Raw genomic sequence first — 22,905 nt, forward strand, 5'->3', positions numbered from 1 at the left:
GAAGATCAGAGCTTTCACGAGAGACAGAAGGAACACCAGAAGTACTAGACCTGTGCATTTTTTTAAAAAAAAAACAACGTTGCATAACACACACACATACACACACACACAATATCTTTGTGCTGTAGCAGCCAATGGAAACAGAGGAGAAGCAGGAGTCTATAAATTTTGCCTGCCAGTTGCTCATGTTCACAGGGAAGCAAACTGCTACCAGAAACCAGGTGGGTCAGAATTAAGTAGCTAATAACAAAGTCTTCATTAGGGTGTTGGAAGTCTAAGGACATAATGTAATATAAGTCTGCTTGATCAGGCCAGTGGTCCCTCTAGCTCAGCATCCTTTCTCACAGTGACCAAGGAGATGCCTGTGGGGAACTGGCAAGCAGGACATGAGGGCAAGAGCACTCTGCCTACCCATGATTCCCAGCAGCTGGCATTCTGAGGCATATGACCCCTGACCATTGTCATTATGGCTAGCAGCCATTGATTGCCTTGCTCTCCAACATATGTGCCAGCTCCTAGGGGCTAAGGCAGTTTTAGCCACCCCGATGGTATTTTTGAGGGTGCCAGGCCCCCTCAATGTTCAGAAGGCATTCGGCTCTGCCCCCAGCACCTCACGATGCTGTGTTGGGCCCCCTCTATCAGCTTGAGAAGATGGTGCCTCAGCTCTCCATGGATTTGTCCTTCGAGAGCTGAGGCGCCATCTTTTAAAGCCCTTTTAAAGCCTTAAAGCCTCTTTTAAAGCCATCCAAGTTGGTGGCCATTGCTGCCTCCTGTGGGAGGTAGTTCCCAAGTTTAACCATGTGCTGCCTGGAGAAGTAGCTTCTTTTATTTGTCCTGAATCTTTCAACATTCCCCTTCATTGGATATTGATGAAGTCTTATGAGGGATGGAGAAAAACCTTTCTCTATCTGCTTTCTTCATACCATGCATTAACTTCCATCATGTCACCTCTGACTTGCTTTTTCTCTAACCTAAAAAGTCCCTTTTCCACATAGGGATGTTGGCCATTTTAGTTGTCCTCTTCTGGATCTTTTCCAACTCTACAATATGCTCTTTGACCAGAACCGTCTGTGCTGTTCTAAATGAAAATTCTTGGCAGTGGTGTCACTGTTGCTTACTGGAAGGGAGAGGGGAAAGGGTCAGGTGATGGGGAGGTCATGGCTGCCTAGTCTAAATGTTCGGAGCACTGGATTGGATCCACTGGTTCACATGCTGTTAGGATGCTGTTAGCGGCTCTCGGCTGGTTGCCCAGGAAAGTATAAGACAAGGAAAAGTTTCTTACAGTCCTTTTCAATTTCAGTCTTTACAGAGAGAGGTTATAGAACCCAGCCTCTTGGATAATGGCAGTGTCCCAATTGAATTTCCACCCCCACCCGTCTCTCCCACTTCCTCATTCGTCATTCTCATCATCTCTTCCACAGGTGCTGCTAAGCATCCTCTGTCTTTGAGCTCTTTGCTCTCCTACTTTTAAGGCTCACCAGGTTCTGGGAAATGGAGGGTCTGGAATACTTTCTAATGACAACGTGTCAGCCAGGTGTTGCTCTGGCTCTCCCATGATTTCCCAACTTTCCCCCTCATCTGTCTCTGAGCTGTGACCTCCCTCAAACCACTGTTGTAAATCTATATTGTCTTCCTCTTTCTCCTTCCTGGAAGGGTCAGGAAGGGGAGGCAGTCTCCACCATTCCTCCTGTGCCCAGTCCCTGATACCTGCACAGTTCTGAGCTCCCTGCCACCTTGGTCCTCACCCTCTCCCTCCTGGTAAGCGGCATTGACGCTGCTGCTGAGGAGTTAATATTATGGCTGTGTCCCAAGTGGCTCCTGTCTGAAAGTCAATGAGCATGCACAGAGTGCCTGTCTCAGACTACTCAATAACCACAATATATTGCATACAAACTAGGGAGCAGAGTTTCAAAGTGGGAGCTGGGAGTCTTCCAGGTTGCAGGGTCATTAGTTAAACTTATGGAACTTTTCAATGCAGGGTAAAGCCAAATGTGGAGGCCAAATACTTTTCACAACTTTAAGAAATTCTGGGCAGTTGTGTGGCACTTCTGAACATTCATTAAGCGGGTTTAAAAATGTATAAACTATAGCAGCCCGTGTGTCTGAGAGCATAAATCTAAGCGCTGACTGACTGAAGTTGGATAGAAACTTCCACTGCAAGCTTATTAGCACATAATTGTCTGTTATGGGTGTTTTATGTCTTCCACTGATGCATCTGCTAGATGCTACTGTCAGAGATGGGTTATTGCTCTAGATAGATTATTGCTTTGATCCAGTATGTAAATTACTATATTCTATGGCAATCTCATGCTCTTCCTCCTATTTCTGCCTCTGCTGCTGACCTTCCTGTCGTGATGCATAACAGTAGGATGACAACATGGCTATTTCCCACTTCATTTTTGCCCTTAATGCTTAATCTAATCTATCAGGAATTGCTCAGAAACAGTCAGTAGTGATTTTGCCCTCCTTCTATTCTGAACTGAAAGAAGCTCAGTGTATTATTTCTGCTATACTTTGGGAGGCTCATTCAAATAACCCAAGTACCTATGTCTGACCACAAGTTGCAATGGAAATAGTTGAAAATGCACTAGCACAAGGGCCCCCATTCTGTGGTTCCTGGAAGAATACAGCATATTTGTGGATTTGTGGCTGAAGATGAGAGATGGCACATCAATCACATTCACTATCTAGCATTCACTCTGCTGGAAACCCAGCCAGATGGACAGGGTATAAATAAAATTATTATTATTATTATTATTATTATTATTATTATTATTATTATTATTGCTTTTTTATTTCTTAGATTGATTTTTAATGTAATAGAATTTGGGATTCAAATTGTAATACAAATATAAGAAATAAAAGAAACACTATACAGTCAAAAATCATATAGCATCTATGCTACAATCAGGAAAACAACAACATTAAGTGGTCCACCAAGACTACAACTGCCTTGTCAAGTGGTCCATGAGGGAAAGCATTTGGGAACCAGTGCATTAGATGAAGGAGGAGGGAGGAAGTCAATCGCCAGCTCCGCAACTTGGCTTCCTGGAGGCATCTGGTCCTTAACCTCATCCATCAGATCATGCAGATGCCACAACCTGGCCTAGTCCCAGGATGCAGAACCTGTTGCCCGCAGTTGTTGCTGGAGTACAACTTCCATTATCCCTGACTTTTGGCCATGCTGATCAAGATCAATAAAAGGACCAATATAAACAACAATAAATACTGGTTGGTAAAAAGAAATCCACATTTCAAAGCCTCTTTTGAATACTACAGTTTTGAAAAGAGGTCTAAGAGGAGGCAGGGATGATTCCTGCTGGATCTCTCCCAGCTAGGAGTTCCATAGGGCAGGGTCTGCCATCCTGAAGGCACAGTCCCTGGTAATGACCAACCAAATCTCAGGGGCACAGGGGACCATTAGAGGTGTCCCATCAGACGATCCGCATGATCAAGGTGAAGCCTAAGGAACTATGTGGTCCTTAAGATACTTGGGACCCAATTTACTTATGGTTCTGTGAACTAACCTTTAGCAAACTGGCAGCTAGAGCACCTGTGTCAGCAGAGGGATAACATGTTGCCAGCATCCTGCTCTAGCAAGCAGTAGGGCTGCTGCATTCTGCTGCTTACTCCTGAATTATAAGGCGAGAAATCCCTTCTCTTTGACATACTTAAAGTATTGGGCTATTGGGCTGCATATTTTTAACATTCTTATCTTCCTCGCAGCTTTTATTCAATCTTATGCCTGCTGTTTCTTTCCACCCTTCAGGTTCCGTTCATTGTGCTACACTTGAGGTGAGGCATGCAATGAATGGTAAATATAGCACTTAACTGCTGTTTGCAAGTTATTCATTTACAATGCCGCTATTTAACTGTTACGGTGGTAGAGCACATGCGCTGCATGCAAAAAATCCCTGGTTCAATCACCAACTAGGTCTAGGAAAGACTGAACCGATGCCCATCAGTTTGACCATCAGTGAGGAATCTTTTATAGCCTGTTCAAGGAGGCTTCCAGGCAGACAAAAACAGAGAAGGAGGATGCGGAGCAGGGACACTGTGGGGAGATGCCTGGAAATAAGGGGTGTTCCTTGGAGCAGGGATATTGGCTGGGTTCAGACCCGAGAAGCCCTGGGCCTGAGATTCCTTATTACTTGGATGAGATAATGGTAAACAAAGCTTTTATTCTTGATTAGCATATCCTCCAGGTGTCCTGATTTTCCAGGGATGGTTCTGGAATGACAAAAGCTGCCCCAGCTTCTGTGATTTGATCCCTATTTCCCCCACCAAGTCTGGGGAGGAGGATAAGCCAGTGCTTGTCCCGAGAGGTGGAAGTGAGGGAGCATCCCATGACCTTTCCATGGCTGCTGCAGGCCTCCTCACCCTTGGACAGCTTGTGGTGTAGTGGTTAAGAGTGGTGGACTCGTAATCTGGTGAACCGGGTTCGCATCTCCGCTCCTCCACATGCAGCTGCTGAGTGACTTTGGGCTAGTCACACTTCTCTGAAGTCTCTCAGCCTCACTCACCACACAGAGTGTTTGTTGTGGGGGAGGAAGGGAAAGGAGATTGTGAGCCGCTTTGAGACTCCTTGGGGTAGTGATAAAGTGGGATATCAAATCCAAACTCCTCTTCTTCTGGTGAGGAGGAAGAGAGGCTGCTGCCACCAAGGTCCAAACCCACATGATGCGCTGGCTCTGAGAGGCAGGGAGAAGGCAGGGCTGCCATGGGTGGGAAGAAAGGGGGAGTGGAGTGCAAGGAGTCTTTTTAATAATAATAATAATAATAATAATAATAATAATAATAATAATGCTTTGTTCACCCATGTGTAATCTTGCCCCTTTCTGAAATTTATTTATTGGTGTGTGTTTTTCTTTTTTGTATATTTAACCAAAGAATTAAATAAAATAATATAAGGATTAAGGGGTTTTCTCAAGACAGTGGAGGGCATGTGTGCTGTGTCTCATTGGTGCAGTGGTGATGGCTCTGTGGGGGGGTGGGGGGCTCAAGGAGGACCAGTTGGGCAGGGAGGAGTGAGAAATCCCCCTATTTTCACTGGAGGAATGTTGGAGGGTATGGATTAGGCCTGGATTAGGCACAGCATATTCACAAACTTCTCCAACCAAGCCACCCATCTGAATCAGGTCTCCAGGAGCTGGCCTCCTGGGTCATAGCTGTTTCTCTTATAGGGCCTGTATGCCAGATATTTAGTTGATGATGCATATATTACACCTCTGGCATTGACAATCCTGAGCTAGAAGGAGCAATATGATGACTCAATACATGGCAACCCTCTGGCCTCTCACCTCTCCTTAGTTGCCTAAGATTGATTCATCAGGTGTCTCAGGGAGATTCACACATGCTTGTTCATCAGATCACAGCTGCAGTATCCTATGATGACTTGCCAGAGTCAAAAAGCCATTACTGGAGAGACACTACAAACAGAGGTATCAAATGGCTTCTCATCAGTTCAAACACAGTCCTTTCCAGTGGAGGTAATTCACACACCCAGTTGTAAATCATCAAGTGACAGTTTTAAGTTGATGAGACATTGAGTGATATATGCATGTGCGAATCAGCTCCGACAAATGTCAGATATATACTTGGTTTTCTCTCTCTCTCTCTCTCTCTCTCTCTCTCCAGTTCGTTATTTAAAAATCTGCTTTCTCTTTCTTGACTTGGGCCTACTATGCCAAATTTGAAAATGCCTGGATGCTAAATGCTCCTTTGAATCATGATTATTGGCTATTCAAAGTTCCTGCTGTAAAATTGGTCACCAAAGTGGCTCCGTGTTCAAACTGCTGCCTGAATGAGTAAGCCTTTGTTAATTACTTCTGCCAGGCACTAATTTAGTTTCATAATAAATGGTTCTCAGCTGTTGGCCTGAAATTTACTTTCCATTAACTTTGTTTGTATTGCAAGTGTTTGAAGTGCTAAAACTTTTTTTTCTATTTAGGCCACTATATATTGGAAGTGACTAAACTATTTATATCGGCATATAACCTTGCTCTTTGCTTAGCTGTAATTCAGTAGCTTTTCATGCTGTGATGAAGAGTTCAGCATAACTCCAAAGCCTGCACACATTTGCAGTAATAGAGCATCAGGAAGAATTACCACGAACATTTGATTCCCTAATCTAATCAGTAATGTAATCCTAATAGCAACAATACTTAGTTCATAGTGTGTTCCCCTCTCTCCCAAAGCATTTGGTTTACATCAGTTCAATTATCCTTGCAAGGTAGGATAATATTATTATCCTCATCTTATATGGGGAGAGATGAGGCTGAGGATTACATTAGGCAACAATGCAAGAGATGTATAGATAGTCCTCCAACACTTAAAAAAGCCCCAAAGCAGCAATGACTTCCAGATTCTGTGAAGGAATATCAGCAAAGGCTCACAATGCTTGAGGAATTAGTTCTTTGCAAATCTAGAATAAACTGTCCAGATCTGCATATTCTGGATGTAAGTGTGATTGGAATATGCATCTTTATCATTTCAATTTTTCATGTCTATTCTATTTTGTAACGTATGTGTTTAGGAACGCATGCTTTATGAGGTAATACTTCAAGGGAAGCGTAGTCAGAACAAACAAAGACCAAAAATAGACTGATATATCTATCCCAAGGAGAGAGCGGTTGGTTGACCGTTCTTCCTGATGCCTTTTGCTTGTTCAAAATTGCCTTACCCGATCTGCTTTACTCCTTGTAGGCATGTGGCTCTCGTACCTTTTTGCCCTTCCCCAAATTCATTTCTATGGATGGAGGGCATAGCCCTGCTTCTAGACCCCACATTTCTCCCCCCAGTTCACTGGAGTCCCTAATGTAGGGGCTGGCTAAGCCGTTTCCTTATTTTTATGAATGGACTGCAGAGATGAATGTTCCGCTTCATGACTTTATCCTCAGATCTACAGTATGTTCATGAGCTAGTTAAAATTAAACTTAGCTATCAAAATGCTAAACCTGATAGCTCATTTATCTTTCTGTCTCCCAACTCCATGTTACAATACAGCTGTGATTGATCTTGCGTCTTCAAGGTACTATATGGTATAAAAACTAAGAGAAGATTAATTAAAAGCCGTCGCATTCAGACAGGTTTTTAAATAAGTTTTAGATTTAAACAATATATCAGCTGAAGCAGAAAGACTCTAAGCCCCAGAGCCTATGACTCCAAAGTATATATATTTCTCTCTGCTTTGGGACATCTGGATATTCTTGCTCACAACTGGGCTAACTTCAAAGATATACAGAGTCAAATGTTCTGGACTAATGCAGGGAAATGTATATATTGACATTTAAAAATAATCTTCAGAGCAGGGGTGCCTCTAGAAGTGACTGGACTTGCCAACAGCCTCTGATGGCTTCTTTCTATTGCAGCTTACCATACATCAAGCCTGCCTAGTGTAGGATCACAGGGCACATGAAATCATCTCAAAAATTATCCACAACATTCACCCCTCCCCATTAATGCTGCTGTCATATATACTCTGAATATGTTAATTTTTTTTCTTGAGTGCCAAGAGGGGAAAAGAAATAGCAACAGGATGGCAGTGGGATTTGGTTAAGGCATTTATTGGATGGGCCAATAAATGGGGGAGAAATTAATTCAGCTCACAGAGCGCTTCTCCTCAGACCAATGCATGAACCAAACCGAACACTGTGATGCGGTGCTCCACCCCAAAAATGCACTGAAAAGCATATATCTGGCAAATGGGCATATCAGCGATAACAGCATGCAAAGATGTATTATGCTGGGGTAGATTGCTTGAGAAAATGTGTATATCAGGAGAAATGCATGCAAAATACATATGAATTCTCATGCAGATTTTTATTTTATTTTATTTCCCCCCCAAACTGATCTTAATACTAGAAAAATGAGAAAGCAAGAGAAAGCGAAACTGGTGGATTTTGTCCCTCTCTATAGTATTTGCATGGCGTGTTTGTATGGTTGGTATGCAGGTGGCAAACTCTATCTCATATGGAGTCACACAAGTGATGTCAAGTGTGGCAATGGGTCTTCTTGTGGACACTCAACTGCTCAGATCTCTGATTCTCATGACTTTCAATTCTTCTCACTCAGATAAAAAATGCAGATCACTACGGTTGGCCCAAGATATTTTGCTGCTTGAAATGATGGGCGGTCCTCCCCTCCCATTCCAAGTGCAAATGTCAGGTGAATCTCACTCTAGCAATGGTGACAGGACAGCATCCTGGATTGCATGTGGGGCAGGAGGCATCCACACACAGCTCTGTTGTCCAATACCTTGCAGCCACCCACTGTGGGCTTTCCTTAGCGGCAGGGCCACTGCGGCATCTACAGATGTGCTAATCATGGTGTTGATGCAGGAAGATGGGGGGCAGGATGTTTGTGCCTGGTCTGGACCTGATGCTGTCACTTGACAGAAATGAGACCGGCTTGTGCCCCTTCTCTGCCTTTTGGGTCTTCCCATGGGCAGGGATTCCACCAGTAGCCTTCCTTCACCCCCCACATCTGATGGCCAGCAGGAGGCTGTTTTAGCTAGAAAGCTGGGTGGTGGGACACCTTCCCTCATTCCAACTCGGTGTGAGGGTGGTGGAGGATTGCTGTTAAAAATCCAAAGACTTAAAACTAAGATGAAAAGGGGTATTCAATAGATAATATTTTACTTCCCTCCTCAAATCCATCAGAGAAGTACACAGGATGTGGTCACAGAAGAAAGTTTGTCCCATATTCCCATCAACCAAATGTTTTTGGCTGATGATACACAAAGTCTAATGGTAAAGCTTGCTTTGAATGTGTGTTGGAGAGCCTCTGTATGGTCTTCCAGCATTGCACATGATATTCATCGGTATGGCTTTTCCACACATGACTATCCTTGCTGGTTCACTTAAGATTTCAACTGGGCAACAGATGCATGTACTGTATATAAGTCTGCGGAAATCTAGGACTGTTTGGTACACGTACAAAATAAGAGTTAAAAAAAACTATCTTACAACCATGACTATATAGCACAGTAATTTTTTTTGTTTCAATAGTTATACAGGAAAAAGTAATCTGATTGGTGTAACAGCAGTGCGATGGGAACATTTCCCCCTTTTATATTGCTATTAGAGGCACAGAGGCTGGATCTTATATTGAATCTTGCTAACAATAACTGAGGGGGGGACACCACTGTCTATGAATACTCCTGGCTATGTCTGCTGAGCACATTTCAAACACAAGGAGTTGAAAAATAAAAATAAAATTGCAGGATTGTACAGGGTCTAACAAAATTCATTTCACTGAAAACTGTAGGGACAGTTCTGCCCTCAGCCTGATCAGATTCTGCACAGCTGTATAAATGTGCACGTTTTCCAGAAAAATCAAAATTTGTCAATTTCTTCAAATTAGACACTTTTCATGCTGTGTGATCTATTTCCTGACACCAGTAATTAACTCTTTATATTAGCTCAGCAAGTTGCTTTTGTTCAGCACTTATCCTGACTCCCTAGTCTTGCCTCTAAACTAAAGGTTATCTGCCTGGGATATGTCAGGCACTGGTTGCTGATGATGTTTTGCCACATTGTAAATGGGATGTTCTCAGAACTAATTTGAATTTCAATCATACGGCAAAAAGGACATCTCCTTTCTCCCCTATTGTCACTTGACTCTACACAGGTGAATTAATGCCAGACTCATTTAATTTTCCTTGGCTGGGTTCCGATAACTCAAGGCACCCACACTGAGTAATCTCCCATGGCAGAAAAAAAGCAATCAGTGACTAAGGTTTTGGTGTTTTTTTTAGTGTCGTCTCTTAACCTTCAGTAAGCTGATGAGAGAGAGGAGTCCACCCTCTCGTGACAGAGTGAGTCATCACAGGACAACACATAGAGTTTCAACTGTACCTGGATCAGAAATACCATTAGCACACCAGTAAGAACACCAAGGGTCCTACGTACATGAAATAAAAATAAAATAAAGTTTTAGGCAGGAGAGTCAGGCATTCAGTGATTTTTGGCAACTAGTAAGTCTGATGTAAATGCACACCACGTTTTGGTGTTCTCCTTAGAGTAGGGTAGGAGTTAAGACAGGGGTCAGCAAACATTTTCAGCAGGGGGCCAGTCCACAGTCCCTCAGACCTTGTGGGGGGCTGGACTATATTTTCGGGGGGGGGGGGGTTGAACGAATTCCTATGTCCCACAAATAACCCAGAGATGCATTTTAAATAAAAGCATACATTCTACTCATGTAAAAACATGCTGATTCCAGGACTGTCCACGGGCCAGATTTAGAAGGAGATTGGGCCAGATCCGGCACCCGGGCCTTAGTTTGCCTACCCATGAGTTAAGAGATGCTGAAGCATAGCAACTTTTGAAGACCAGTCAACATGGTTTGCTATACCTGGACCAGAAAGAGAGCTAATACCCCAGCGCTGCTGATCATGATATGAAGCATTCATTCTGACCGGCAGATTTACACATGGTATCTAGTTTTGCACAAATGGAGAAGGAGCTAGTGGTTCAGTTAGGAGATAGCAGAGCATATCTGTTGTTCGCAAGCTGTGGACATATTTGCTAAATGTAGTCTTCAGAGGGAGGTAGCGTTCCAGGTAAAAGATACTGATATGGAACTAATTTCATCTACCAGCCCTCCTGGCAAAAGTATACCTTATCTAGTTCTTTGGAATGGGGGATGAACAAATGGTACACTTATGAGACCATGAAGTGTAGCAATTTTTAACAACCAGTTGACATTTTGCTACACCTGCCTCAGAGAGAAAAATAATGTTTGGATGAGAAAAAACTGGCATGGCTTCAAATTAGACCAGCACAAATGCACCCAATGTATTATTTACTGCTCTCCTGGAAAGGAGTGGTTCAGATAAACTATCCCAACATGAAGCTATTTTAACTATTTATTTTCATAGAATCATAGAATTGTAGAGTTGGAAGGGATCCCGCTTCCTGCAGTGCAGGAATCCTGCCCACAGCCATCCCTGGTTGGGCTCGAACTGCCAACATTCTGGTTAACAGCCAGACACACTTACCCATCACACCACTTTTATACACAATAGACCATGGGTAGGCAAACTAAGGCCCATGGGTTGGATCTGGCCCAATCACCTTCTAAATCCGGCCCGCAGATGGTCCGGCAATCAGAGTGTAGAATGTGTGCTTTTATTTAAAATGCATCTCTGGGTTATTTGTGGGGCATAAGAATTGTTCACCCCCCCAAAAAAAATAGTCTGGCCCACCACAATGTCTGAGAGACAGTGGACCAGCTCCCTGCTGAAAAAGTTTGCTGACCCCTGCAATAGGCAGCCGGACAGCATGCTGTTTTGCGTTCAACATATGTAGAAATTTCTGAAAAACCAGACTTGTGGAAGTGGTCTCTGCTCAATGGAAACCAGGATGAATGTGTGGTTTATGTAGGAACTTCCCAAAGTGTGCAACAAATATTCTGCTGCATCTACACAAGAGGAGACATAGTGTTCAAAGGTGAGTTTGATTACAGCCAGTGCTTCTTTTTCTTTTTTTTTGGGGGGGGGTACTCAAGGGTACACAGTACTGGCACCTCTTTTGCTGCTGTTGTTAAAAAATGTGACACTTACTGTAACAACTTCTTGGTGAGTACTGGTACTTATTTTTCGGGGGGGGGGGCACTGATTACAGCTTTTGAATGGTTTCCAACGCCCTATTGTAGAGTTCATTACAGTAGTCATTCCTTGGTAAGCGTAAGGGGACCCCTGACCATTAGGTCCAGTTGTGGGTTGCGGTGCTCATCTCGCTTTATTGGCCGAGGGTGCTTCCGGGTACAGCTTCTGGGTCATGTGGCCAGCATGACTAAGCCTCTTCTGGTGAACCAGAGCAGCACACGGAAATGCCATTTACCTTCCCGCTGGCGCGGTACCTATTTATCTACTTGCACTTTGACGTGCTTTCGAACTGCTAGGTTGGCAGGAGCAGGGACTGAGCAATGGGAGCTCACCCCGTCACAGGGATTTGAACCGCCAACCTTCTGATCGGCAAGTCCTAGGCTTTGTGGTTTAACCCACAGCGCCACCCGCATCCTTGGAAGTAATCATTCCTTGAGGAGATCTCAAATAGTTGCTAGGATATAGGAAGCATGGATTCCTCCCTGACCCTTCTAATTTAATCCTTTTTATATGTGGATTAGTCTGGGCTCTGTGTGGCTCTTATTGTCACCAAGCTGACTGATGGTGCTGTGGTCCAATGAGACACCTGAAGGTTTTTGACTGGATTTCACTTCCTTCTGCCCTTCCCTCATGCACATTAATGTTTGAATAATCCTCTTTTTCTTCATACTGTTATCAGATATGGGCTGAGGGCTGGCACTGCCATGTAAACTGCTGATACTTGTTTAATGCTAGCAAGGCTTATCAATTAATTATTATTATTTTTGATAATGTAGGGATGTTCATTATGATAAAGGCAGTGGTGGAGGAAGGGGAGTGTGGGGTGTGTTGGCTGCCCCGGGTATCATCACTGAGGGGGGGGGGTGACAAAATTAAAAAAAAAATGAGTTATTTTTATATATAAAAATGGGCTCATGAAACTTTTTAGTTCAGTCAACAAATGTAATGAAACACGGCTGGCACTGGTCACTGTTAGAATTCCTGATCTATGATTGCAGTGATTTGATTTTTGTCTATCGCATGACGGTGTATGTTTTGACACCACAGAGTGGGAAGTGATGGAGACAGGACGTTTGTGTTACTGTGTTCCATGAAGTGGGACTATTGTCCTTTGTTCTTTTTCCTCTTTGCTGTCTGATGCTAGAGAGAGAGGGAGCCATGTTGCAGTGCTCCATGTGTGTTTATATGTAAATAAAGTAGATTAGCCAAAATGCTGAGTTGCTGAGGTCTGTCACACAGGGTGCGCAAACTCTGTGGATCCCTAAGTGTGCCAGTGTCGGTTGGCATCGGTTGCTGTGATGTTCGGGCTGAAGAAAGCTTTTGAAGCTCCCAAACGATCAATCAGGAGGGAGGGAACATGTTCCCAGGATTCTTTGAGGGAAGCCATGTGCTTTAAATGTATGGTGTATATGCAGCCACCTTGTGGTTCACACGAGGGAGGGGGAAAGCCTGAAAACCAAGACCAAGAACAATTAATTTATTTCTGTTGAAAGCACAGGGGAAGGAGACCAGCCTTAGGGGGACAGCAGGCCATAAGGAGAAGAGTAAACAACAGATATGCATGTTAATATTTAGTGCTTTTCATCTATAAATCTCAAAAGCAATGTCTGAAGATGGATAGCTCTCATTTTCCCCACGTTCCCAAGCCAGAGAGAAAGGCATAGAGATCTCAATCATTTTTTCCATGTCAATGGAAGTACAGTGGAGTACAAATCCCAGCGTTTCCCGAGGTTGTATCTTACACCACCTTTTGGCTTCACAGACTTTAGGCGCCCAAGTGTAAAATATATATAAGTATTGTATCTGTTTTGATCAGGACATGCATGTGCACATCCCTATGATCCCCTTTAAAATACGTGGAAATCGATACCTGACTTTTCCCCACTGCTACCTGCATCAATATGTGTATCTATTGTGACGAATGCTGTCCTCAAGTATTTGGAACCTTGCCCCAAATACGAAATGTACTGTGAGAAGCCACTCTTAGAGCTAGTCTATTTCACATATCACATCACGCAATGACCACCATGTGAAATGATGGCTTACAAGCATACAGTGATGGCATGCTATCAGAAATCCGCCAGCACCAAATATCATCAGATGCAGTACCTTTTCAGTTCAGTAAATTTTGCATTCAACTCCCAGCCATCATCAACATCACCACCACTGTGCAATCAGTGTGCATGGCATGTTACCAAAAGATCATGCAGAGAAGGAGGAGGGTTGTTTAAGAGGACAGAAGACCTATGGTCAGTTGAGGTGGATAGAGTGTAGGAATTGGGGTCATGAGTCTGGCAGGGTTGTTGGGTTGGGGCCAGAATCAGCAGGCTCTGCTGAAAGAGGTGGAAGAAACAGAGCAGGGCCTAAATGGTGGGAACCTGGGTTGGAGGAAGAGGATCTCCTCTTTCAACCCCAACACCAGATACTTCAGGAAGAGGAGGAGAGATGCCAGCTCTCCCTCCTGACTTTCTTGTGGAGCGAAGAGCCTAGTGGAGGCTGCAGAGGGCTTAAAGCAGCTGAGTGGGGAGGTGAAACCAGAGGCAGGAGCAACTGTACAGGAGCCCTGACTGGAACCAGTAGCCACCTTCACAGATGGGACAGACCCACCTACCCAGGAAGAGTGTTTGTTTGCAATCACAATATTCCAGCAAGACAAGCAAGTCTGCACTACATCTCATATTTAAAACTTGGAGACTAGGGCATGGGCACTTGTTCGAACATCTTCATTGCTTCTGTCTAGTTCTGGACTTCTTGATCAGCTTTGAACTGAACCATAACTCTTGAACCTTGTGCCTGTGGCAGAGCCTGTACCATTATTTGCCTGAATATAGGTCTCTTTCTTATTTACCAGTAAGAGCTTCTGCTTACATGTTTGGGGGCAGGAGCCAGGATTGGTGGGGATATAATAAGCATAAGAATAAGCATTGAAAGATCCTTACTAGCCTTGTAAGGATAGTTACCAAGGGTTAGAGAAGCAAGTGTGAACTTACAGTTATTTTGTGTTGGGGTTTGGCTTGTAAAGTGGTTGCTTTTTGGCTTTAAAGGCTCTCCCACATAGAAGGGTCAAAGCTTCACAGGAAGGTTAAAAGTACAAGGGGCAATTTTGCTTAGCAGGGTTAAAGTTCTTCCAAGGAACCTGGCAATTAAGGGGAAACATTAACTCCACTTACACTCTGCTCTCTACCTGATTGGCTAAAAGGCTGATAAGAGGAGAGGAAATATTGTGTAAGTTAAGCTAGAAAATAGCTGAGTTAGTCAGCTGTGAAGTCGGATATTTAAAGAGCTGGAATGGAAGAGCAGCAAGAGAGAGGAAGGGCTACAACACTGGAAAGTGTTAAAGAGCACATTTTGTATTTAACTCTGATTATTATTATTATTTATTTATTTTTAAATAGTTTTTATCGAATTTTACAAATTTTATATTCATCACAATCAATGTTATCAACAAAATAGTATATAAATCCCTAACCGCCCCCCCCCCAACTTCCCCCAACTTCCCCTTCTGGTTCATTATTTACTTCTCCTGCCCATTTTCTTCTAGTTTCCTTTTATAATCTTTCAATTAAATATTGTTATAATCATTTCAATTTTGATTCAATTCATCTTTCCCATATTACATCATACCCTTCGTTATTTTCCCATTATTACATCTTAAGTTTTTTTCTGTTTTCTTAATTGTAAGTGTTTACTCAAACCCTACTAATAAGTCCACTTCTTTACAATACAATGGTACCTCAGGTTAAGTACTTAATTCGTTCCAGCGGTCCGTACTTAACCTGAAACTGTTCTTAACCTGAAGCACCACTTTAGCTAATGGGGCCTCCTGCTGCTGCCATGCCACTGGAGCCTGATTTCTGTTCTTATCCTGAAGCAAAGTTCTTAACCTGAAGCACTATTTCTGGGTTAGCGGAGTCTGTAACCTGAAGCGTATGTAACCTGAAGCGTATGTAACCCGAGGTACCACTGTAGTTCTTTAAATATAACATAAACAGGTCCCAATCTTTCTTAAAACCTCAATTGTCCTTATCGAACTCTGAATATTTTTGATCTGCTCTTCTGAGCAACTACTCAGACTAAAATTAGTTTGCTTTTCTGAATTCATTTTCTCAAAGACTGTTTAACTTGTTGGTGAAAGTATTGTTTGTTTGGGAGGGGCAATGGCTTGAAGCCTTGTGATTCAACCCATTGCTGTACCATGTCACTCTCTCTACTATAGGGAGTAGGCTGGGCCAAGTAAAGTCCGTAAACCAAAAGGGTTAATACATGGAGGCAGCCAGAGAGGGGGAAAACAAAGATATGCACTTGGTGGCAGTAGTGAAGCAGCAGAGGTTGGTTTGGGTTGCTTGTAGCCATTTCCTCTCACAGCCTAGGCTACAGCCTGTGCAATCGTTGCAAGTGATGTGTATGATATCTTCATAAATACGGCCTGTCCACCAGATCACACACATTTTTATTCTATGTGAAGTTTTATTATACAATGTATGTTTTTTTTGCTAAGTATTGCAACAAGTATTGTCCTGGTACTCAAAAGATGGGGCATAAATAATTTTAAAGGGAAGTTTATTTTCAAAGTACGAATGAGCACAAAACATATATTTAGTTCAGTTTTATTTTTACACTTACGGCCTCATATCCTGGAATTATGAGAAGCCCCCCCCCCCCCAATCAGTACAGTTGTGAAAATCAGGGCAGTTTTTAAAGGTTTGGTTTACCCCCATGATTCAAAATGGCAACCAATTGTATCCAAACATAGAGGAAATCCTGCTCCTTGATCTCAGGAACCATCATGTAAAATTTGGTTATGATAATTTAATAGGTGTCTTTAATAGGTGCATAGTGAACAGACTATTTTCCAGCATATGTAGTAGATTGGCCATGTTGTTGTTTAGTCGTTTAGTCGTGTCCGACTCTTCGTGACCCCATGGACCAGAGCACGCCAGGCACTCCTGTCTTCCACTGCCTCCCGCAGTTTGGTCAGACTCATGTTTGTAGCTTCAAGAACACTGTCCAACCATCTCGTCCTCTGTCGTCCCCTTCTCCTTGTGCCCTCCATCTTTCCCAACATCAGGGTCTTTTCCAGGGAGTCTTCTCTTCTCATGAGGTGGCCAAAGTATTGGAGCCTCAGCTTCATGATCTGTCCTTCCAGTGAGCACTCAGGGCTGATTTCCTTAAGAATGGATGTGTTTGATCTTCTTGCAGTCCATGGGACTCTCAAGAGTCTCCTCCAGCACCATAATTCAAAAGCATCAATTCTTCGGTGATCAGCCTTCTTTATGGTCCCGCTCTCACTTCCATACTGGGAAAACCATGGCTTTAACTATACAGACCTTTGTTGGCAAGGTGATGTCTCTGCTGAGATTGGCCATAATCCATCACATAAACTCATCTGAGGAAGGAACTTTTCAGACGAGAGCTCCAGTCTCTGGAAAGAACCTGCTTGAGAAGGTGGACAGCTCTTAGTCATGTTTCAGTTTTGGTGAAGACTCACTCTTTTCCTATGGCTCCTCCCCACTCTAACTTGTAAACACTTGTTTTTGGTAATTCATGGGTTCAATGCCGAGTCGATCCTGCCACATTCTTTTGACATTATTCACCTGACAATTGCGGCAACATACAGGGAATTCTTATATTTATAGTCCATCTGTCTTCGATCATGGAACCCAAGGAACCTATGGTTCATGGGTGGTCACCCATCCAGGCATTGACTAGACACAGATATGTTTTACCTTAAGCAAAGTGATTGACTCATGAACCTTCAGGTGCCCCTGGGTGGCATCTCATAGGAACATAAAGAGTCAAAGCCCCAACTAGTCCAACACCGTATACTCACAGTGGCCAACTAGACACCCATGAGAAGCTTGCAAACAGGACATGAGTGCAACAACACTTTCCCCACTTGTGATTCCCAGCATCTGGTAGTCAGAGGCTTACTGCTTCCAACAGTGGAGGCAGATCATAGTCATCATGGCCACAGGCTACTTCCCATTGGCAACCTTATTCTCCATGAATGTGTCTAAGTGTGTGCTAAAGTCATCTAGGTTGATATCTCTCATTACCTCTTGGGGGACCAAATTCCCATCTCCAAGCTCTGTAACATCAGCTACATCCAAAGTATCTTTGGGGCTTTGCCTTAAATACCAACAAAAGCATTCTATATTTTCCTCAACACTTCTTTCCAGCAGGTTTCGGTTGTGCTCAGAAATCAGCATATCATTGTCAATTCGTATGCAGAAGAACAACAAAAAAAGAACATAAAATATGTTTCAAATTTTGATGTGTGTCGTCCCCATCCCCTCCCCCCCCCAGCATAAATTTTAAGATTTTGGTGTGGGTTTTTTAAAAAAAAAACCTTTTGCAAAAAAGCCAGAGATGGCAGCATGTGGGAATGGCTGCAGGAAAAGCTACAGTCACAGGAAATTACCTTAATAGAGTGAAAATTAAGAAAGGACCAACAACACAGCCTGTCTCCAGGATACGGTCGGTATTTTCACGCCTTGCCAATTATTTTGTTTGCATCAATTTAGGATTTTTTTAAAAGTTTCCTTTTAAGAGATAGGAAGCTAAATACAAAAATCGGCTAAAAAGCATTGGGGGGGGGGAAACCACCTTTTTGTTTCAGTAAAAGAATAATTATTCTCTTCATTCAGCAAGCACGAAAGGAGCCGCATAATGCTTTTCTGACTTGAAAAGTGATGGTGCTACTTAACTAGGTTACTTTCATGTGGCAAGAAAAGGGAGGAATGAGGGGAAGGTGGGGAGGGGGTTAATTTCCTCCCCCTTTGTTTCCGCTCACTCTGGTGAGAGAGATGTCTCATTTTAGCAAGCCCAAATGCAGGGAGCACCGTCTGCGGTAAGGAGGTTAATGGAACAGGCGGCTTTACAGGCCCAATTCGCATGATCACTTTTTTTATGCATGGTAGCTGTCACTCAGCATGTGCAGAGGTGCTTTTGTTGTTCGATGGCTCTAGTATGCTCAGAAACTGGAAATTCCCCTTCTTTTATGTTCCCATTGAAATGCAGGTGGTTTAGCTCAGGCACAGGGGCCAAATACTCCCTCTCTGACCCTTGAGACTCTGCCCAGGCCACGCCTCACCTGGTCCACGCCTTCCTCAAAGGTTCTCCCTGTCTGGAATGTGTCACTGAACGGTGATAATGCCTCTTGCTTGCCTAGATGGTTGGTGGAGAGGCGTGTTGGTGCCAGTGGCATAGTGTGGGTTGCCAGCGCCCGGCCGCACAGGGGGTAGGTGTGTGAGAGGGAATCAGACAGAGTACGCATGCACATTCAGCTGCTAATGGCATCCATGTCACCCAGGAGATTGCAGCCGCAGAGATAGGAGCCATTCAATTGTCTGGAGAGCTCACTTCCTGGTTTGCATTGAGGAGCCATTTTCAATGGAGCCCAGCAACAGGAGTGCATAGCTGTATATCTCTGGTCTCTGACTGTGCAAAGATAAACATCATATCCCCTCCACCCAGTTTTGCCTCTGGCTCCACTCACTGCTTGCAATCATCCCCCAGGAGGCCATGAGAGAATGTGGCCTGTAGGCTGAAAAAGGTTCCCCAGGTCTGGTTTGTTGTTGTTGTTTAGTCGTTTAGTCGTGTCCTGCTCTTTGTGACCCCATGGACCAGAGCACGCCAAGTACTCCTGTCTTCCACTGCCTCCCACAGTTTGGTCAAACTCATGCTGGTAGCTTCAAGAACACTGTCCAACCATCTTGTCCTCTGTCATCCCCTTCTCCTTGTGCCCTCAATCTTTCCTAGCATCAGGGTCTTTTCCAGGGAGTCTTCTCTTCTCATGAGGTGGCCAAAATATTAGAGCCTCAGCTTCAGGATCTGTCCTTCCAGTGAGCACTCCGTGCTGATTTCATTAAGAATGAATAGGTCTGATCTTCTTGCAGTCCATGGGACTCTCAAGAGTCTTCTCCAGCACCATAATTCAAAAGCATCAATTCTTCAGCGATCAGCCTTCTTTATGGTCCAGCTCTCACAGGTTTGGTTTAGGATGTATCTATTATTTCATTACAAATTTCCCATCATGCCCCAGAGTGATGCTATGATAGGGGCACTGAGACAAATGGTGGATAGTGCACAGCTACCTGTGAACGTTCACAGGGCTTCTTCTGTCCGCTCATGTCCTTCCTTCCTGTAACAAAGCTTCCTGCCTCCGGGTGCCTGCAATGAACATGTCCTTCTCTCAGGCATCTGGCTGCCTTGTGGTTAGTTAACTTGTCCCGTGTAGACTAGCAGGAAGGTGATGTGGCTGTGTGAGAGGGAGCAAGCAAGCAGAGGGAAAACTAATGGCTTCGTATGCTCATCTGTCAGTTAGGTTGTGAAGGTTGAGCACTCAGTGTCATGAATGTGCTGGGAGGCTTCTTTATATATTACAGCTGCCTTCTCCTGCAGTCTGATGCATTTCTGCTACATATACATAGTATTCCAGGGGTGGCCAAAACAAATGTCTCCAGCTCCTGTCAGTTCCAGCCAGCGTGGATGCGAGTGATGATGCGAGTTGAAGTCTGACAACATCTGGAGGGGTTCACACTTGCTACCTGTGTATTATTAGTCCAAATTTATAACCAACCGCTCCTCCCTGAGGTGGAAGTCCAAGGCAGCTCACAGCATTCAAACTATGGAAAACAAGTCAAAACATCGTAATAATCTAAATTGAATTAATTGGATGCCAATCAAGTTCAAACGTGAACCCACAGCTACAAAAATTAGGCTTCTGAGACACAGCTGAAGCATCTGTCATGAAGATTATTGCATTGCAGGGGTCTCTTCCAACTCTACAATTCTATGATTCTTTAATTCATAGATTTCTCTGATTGGAACATCTCATACTGATTTCCCTCCACTTTCAGAGTTGCCAGCAAATTCACTATTTTGTTGAGAGAACTGAACCTCAAATCCATTGTGGAGAATAATGTGTGATCATCAGGGAAATGGGTTCTGCATATACACACAGTGGAGGAGGGAGGGAAGCACAGACTGATTAACTGAGAATGACTTTGGGTCTTATTTTGCCCTAGCATCTAACCAGCGCTGCCTCCCTTGCATTCCTAGCAGAAGCCTCTCTGAATAACAGTGACATCATTCTTCGTGGACCATTTGTGCAAATCATCTTTATAGTGCTTGCGATGATGGCTCCCTCTAGTGGGGGCCCTGAACAATGATAAGTGTCTGTCAGAACTTCCTACCTAAGGGTATTTGGAGTTCAAGCCCAAGTGGTAGCAGGTGGTGCTGTCAATGCAATTACAGCTTCAATATCCACTAGTGAAAGCGTAAGCAGATGTCATTTGTTACCCTTGTATATTACCAGTTCAGAATGTGGAGTTTCATGCCCTATTGAAAAGTGTGAATGATTAAAAGCAATGGGGAATTAAACTCATCATCTTTGGGGTGTTTTTCAGTCCTGATAGATATTATGTGTAAAAATCACAGGGATAGTCTCTCCCCCCCCCTTTTTTTCAATAGCTTAAGTGGTTTGTGCCTGCTGCTCCTTGCTGGGGACCATCTTTTCAATTACGATTCAGTGGCATGAGATTAGAGCACTTTTAATTCTTCTTCCTCGACTCCCTGGCTTTCCCCTACAAGTGATTTTCATTTCACAAGCTCTGTAGGACTGGGATGTGCAACACAATACTTTCTCAGTCCTTTTTCAGTTCGCTTCTGTCGGGCCCAGCTTCCATTTCTCTTCTGTGCCCTGAAACCAGTGCACGGGGGACCGGCACTCTGGTGTGTCTCGAATCCTTTCCAAATTGCCAGCAAGCTGGGAAGCCTATTGGGTGCCGATCAAGCTTTTGGTTCCCCCATCCAGAACAAATGTTTCTAATTGTATGTTTCTGCAGGGAAACGCCTCGCTCAGCGGGGCAATATGAAATGGCTTTGGTGGAGAGCAGAGGTCGCTTTCTTCACAGCGTATTTTCTACCCACTGAGGGGAAACGGGGGGGGGGGGGAGAGAGTGGAAACATTCCTTCATTTCCCCTATCTCCAACCACACAATTATATTGAGCTAGGAGTAGCCATCCAGATGTTTTGGGACAGAGGTAGAGAACCTCAGGCCTGAGCCCCGCAGACTTCACTATCTGGTTCTCGGGACTTTCCCGCCACGCCTCTTTCCCAGTGTTCTCTTTTTTTTTTTATAAAGATTTTTATTAATTTCCAATTTTTTATCACAAACAAAAAAAACAACAACATAAAAACAAACAAACAATAAACTCATATTTTCTTAACCTTATTTTCATAACCCTCTTTTCCCGGACTTCCCCATACCTTTCCCTTTTTGCATCCTTAATTTAGTACCATTATTCAGCAACCTTTCTTGCCCAATTAAATATAAATTCATCCTCTTTTTCTATTCCACCCTAAAATTTAAACCCAATTATCGCTGCAATTCTACGTCTTCTTTTCCCTCAGCATTTTAACACTCCTCAGTTTTATAATAATTCTTAAGATACATCTTAAACTTCTTCCAATCTTCTTCCACAGTCTCTTTCTCTTGGTCGCGGATTCTGCCGGTCATTTCTGCCAGTCCCATAAAGTCAATCACTTTCGCCTGCCATTCCTCCAGCGTGGGTAACTCTTGTGTCTTCCAATACTTTGCTAGGAGAATCCTTGCTGCCGTAGTAGCGTACAGAAAAAAATTCTTATCCTTCTTCGGCACCAGCTGGCCGACCATACCCAAGAGAAATGCCTCTGGTTTCTTGTTAAAGGTGCACTTAAGCACTTTCTTAATTTCATTATAAATCATTTCCCAGAAGGCTTTAATCTTTGGGCAGGTCCACCAAAGATGGAAGAAGGTACCTTCAGTCTCTTTGCATTTCCAACATTTGTTATTGGGCAGATGATAAATCTTCGCAAGCTTGACTGGGGTCATGTACCACCTATAAATCATTTTCATAATGTTTTCTCGTAAGGCATTACATGCCGTAAATTTAATACCTGTGGTCCATAACTGCTCCCAGTCAGCAAACATAATGTCATGACCTATGTCCTGTGCCCATTTAACCATAGCTGACTTCACTGTCTCATCTATTGTATTCCACTTCAACAGCAAGTTATACATTCTTGATAAATTCTTAGTATTGGGTTCTAACAGTTCTGTTTCTAGTTTCGATTTCTCCACCTGGAAACCAATTTTCCTGTCTTGTTTATAGGCCTCCATTATTTGAAAATAATGGAGCCAATCCCGTACCTTGGACTTTATTTTCTCATAGCTTTGTAGTTTAAGTTCACCACCTTCTTGTTCTAAAATTTCAGAATATTTCGGCCAATTAGTTCTCATATTGAGTTTCTT

At 43.5% G+C, this 22,905-nt stretch overlaps 1 long non-coding RNA gene across 1 annotated transcript; it reads left to right on the top strand.

Annotated features, from left to right (window-relative positions):
• Nucleotides 1-100: 100 nt before the first annotated feature.
• On the top strand, nt 101-9,936 carry LOC307214034. The gene is made up of 2 exons (XR_013837845.1): nt 101-221; nt 9,758-9,936. It is a non-coding gene; the product is annotated as an uncharacterized lncRNA (long non-coding RNA).
• Nucleotides 9,937-22,905: the final 12,969 nt, after the last annotated feature.

Source organism: Podarcis cretensis (assembly GCF_951804945.1).
Source record: "Podarcis cretensis genome assembly, chromosome: 4".
Taxonomy (NCBI): Eukaryota; Metazoa; Chordata; class Lepidosauria; order Squamata; family Lacertidae; genus Podarcis; species Podarcis cretensis.